Source organism: Mauremys reevesii, linkage group 13, assembly GCF_016161935.1.
Source record: "Mauremys reevesii isolate NIE-2019 linkage group 13, ASM1616193v1, whole genome shotgun sequence".
In the NCBI taxonomy this organism is placed as follows: domain Eukaryota; kingdom Metazoa; phylum Chordata; order Testudines; family Geoemydidae; genus Mauremys; species Mauremys reevesii.
In genome coordinates this window covers 15,830,586-15,833,463 of record NC_052635.1, presented here as the reverse complement: position 1 = coordinate 15,833,463, position 2,878 = coordinate 15,830,586, and positions in this window count along the sequence as shown.

Sequence of the window (2,878 nt, the reverse complement as noted above, 5' to 3'; positions counted from 1 at the left end):
TCCAAGACTTCATGGGATCTCAGGGTGCTACAGGCACAGCACTTGGATTTTACAACCAATTCCCACAGACAGACACAGAGCAGAAAGCAGTCCTTACTGCTTACAGATAAGACAGACGAAGACTGGGATAGGAAACAAAGGCACAGGCTGAGGAAGTGAGTTGGTCAAGGCCACACAGCACATCAGTGGCAAAGCCTACAGCAGAACTGGGGTCCGCTGAGTCCCAGACAAGTGCTGCATCTGCTCATGGGTAGGGTTGAACTCTGTGGCCATCCCACCTCTATTTCCCCTTCATCCAGGCCCAAGGGGTTTCAAACAATCCCCACAAAGGGTCCCACGTATGGAGTCCTCTGGTACATACTGCCCACCAGGCCTCAAGCCCCGTTCAGGGTCCCTGTCTTGTTTCATCCAGAATTACAAAGAATGCAGACTGACATAGTCTTCATGTCAGCTGGGCCTGTACAGTCTCTCCCCAGCTTGAGCAGGGTCTGTCCCAGACTTATCTATCTGGAGAGCTTTCTCCCACTCTCTCCTCTCTTTCAACTTTTCCCCTGCTGGCTCAAGGTCTCACAGGAGACTTCATGGACCCTGCAGTAACTGCAGACATGGCTGCACTCCCCTGGAATTTCCTCTTTGCTGCAACTTCCTGATCTTTTATTCTGTGAACACCTGATTCAACCCAGGTCTGGCTCATCAGGGCTGGCTTAGCCCCGGGCTCTCTATTCAATGGGGCAAACCAGCCGGTTACACTTCCAGATTAGACCCCACTGCCTTCTGCAAAACCCATCCCTCTAGAATCCCAAAGTTCTCTGCATGGCTGTGACTAGGATACCAAGAGGAAGGGGTAAGAGTAATCTTGCATCAATATTAGCTCAGATGCATCCCTGAAATATTGAAAAACTACTTAATGGTGGGAAGGGATCATTTTTGTTTTCCTTACGAGTAGACAAAAAAGTTCACTGCTGTGCTCCAGGCTGGTTTGTCCAACCCCCTTGTATAAACAATCAAAAGAAATGACAGAACCCAGGTTACAGAAATAGGATAGCTGTCAGGGATGGAACCAGGGTGCTTAGGAGCTGAAGACATAAGTGACTATACCATGAGCTAAAGAGGCAGCTGTTGTTGGTTGGGGTTTTAACATTGTACTTCCTATGGAGCAGGCAAAAAAGGGAGACACAAAACATACACGGGGCTACCTGGTTACGCAACCAACACACATAACATCCAAATTTGCCAAAGAGTTGGCCATCTTTGGAAAACTTTTGACTTAACTCCTGCTTTATAGATTTCAAGGTCAGATGAGACCATGATGAATATCTAATCTGACCTCGTGCAAAACGATGTAGATTGACAAATGTACTTAGTGACTGGACTGGAACCCTTGGCTCTGAGAAGTCAGTCCTCCAACACTCAAGCAGAGAAAAAACAAGGTTAAAGCTCTTTTCTGCTTGTTGGATTAGTCACTGGAGGGTGGGATTGTTCATGGATGCACAAAATAGCTAGTACATTACTGAAGCATTGGGTTGTCTTGGGTATGTGTCCAAATGAGTGGTGACATCTTGAGACACGTCCAAATGAGATCCACAAAACAGTGTGATACAAAGTCAGTGGGCCTTAGGTGCCTAAGTCACTTAGGGACATGTTTTTAAGTGCTTAGTGGGATCTTGGTGCCTAACACCTATGGGTATTAAGTGCACAGGAGCTTTTTGAAAAATCCCACTCAGTATCTTTAAACATATGCCTTTTGGTGCTTTCAAAATTGTTAACAAGTTTCCACCAAACTTAGCTGTCCAACCTGATACCACTTGGACTTCATGCCCAGAGCTGCTGAGCACGCACAGCAGCCACTGATGTCAAGGGCACACAGTGAAAACTGGTCCCAAGGGGGTCTCAACTTAGTGGACATTTGAAAATCTGGGCCCCAAACCAGCCTTCCCTCTTTCTCAAAACAGTATTACAATATGTAATAGTGTGAGTATGCCCATTGCAAGGGGTGTTGTGCACTGAGAGGCAGAAAGATATGTGCCTGGGGATGGCTAGAGAAGAGATCAGCATAAAATATCTATGGATAAAGACACAGATTATTATTATAATTGCATGTATATAAATTAGAGAAACCATTGCTTTCCAAGTGTCTCGCCAGATTTTTTCACATTATTGATCAGGCAGATTATGCCAGTGCAGGAGATACTTTTATTGTTATAACTCCATAGAGAGCTCCTATCTCAGATTAATGTGACATTATCCTAGATCCTCTATAGCTAGGATTTTCCAAGGGGTACAAGGCAGTTTGATAACCATTTCCTATTCTTAATCATTGAGAATTTGGTTTCTAACTTCCTTAGGCTCCTTTAAAGCCCAGCATGCACAGACAATGTTAAGTATTATCATCCACTCTTTCCAGTTGGAGAACATAGGCACGGGCTAGACCGTTAAAGGTATTTAGGTACCTAAAACTGTAGCTAGGCACCTAGTGAGATTTGCCAACCATGCAAGCAGGTTAGGCATCTAACTCCCATAGATTTCTATGACAGCTGGGTGCCTAAACTCCTTAGGCACTTTTGAAAAGCCTGCTAGGTACCTCATAGATGTTAAGGCCAGAAAGGGCCATCATGATCATGTAGTCTGACCTCCTGGGAAAGAATTACCTGTTTTTGTATCCTTCAAAATCTGGCCTGAATGAGTTGTCCAAGCTCACACAGGAAGTGTGTAGTAAAATGAGAAATTGACTGCTGCTTGCTTGAGTCCCACTACAGTGTCTTAACCCGATGACGTGTCTTCCTGCTTAAAATCTTCCTTTAAGAAACAGCAATAATAATAACAGCAATTACTCCCCATGGGCCAGACACATGCACTCTGATTTAGTTGGGCTACATAG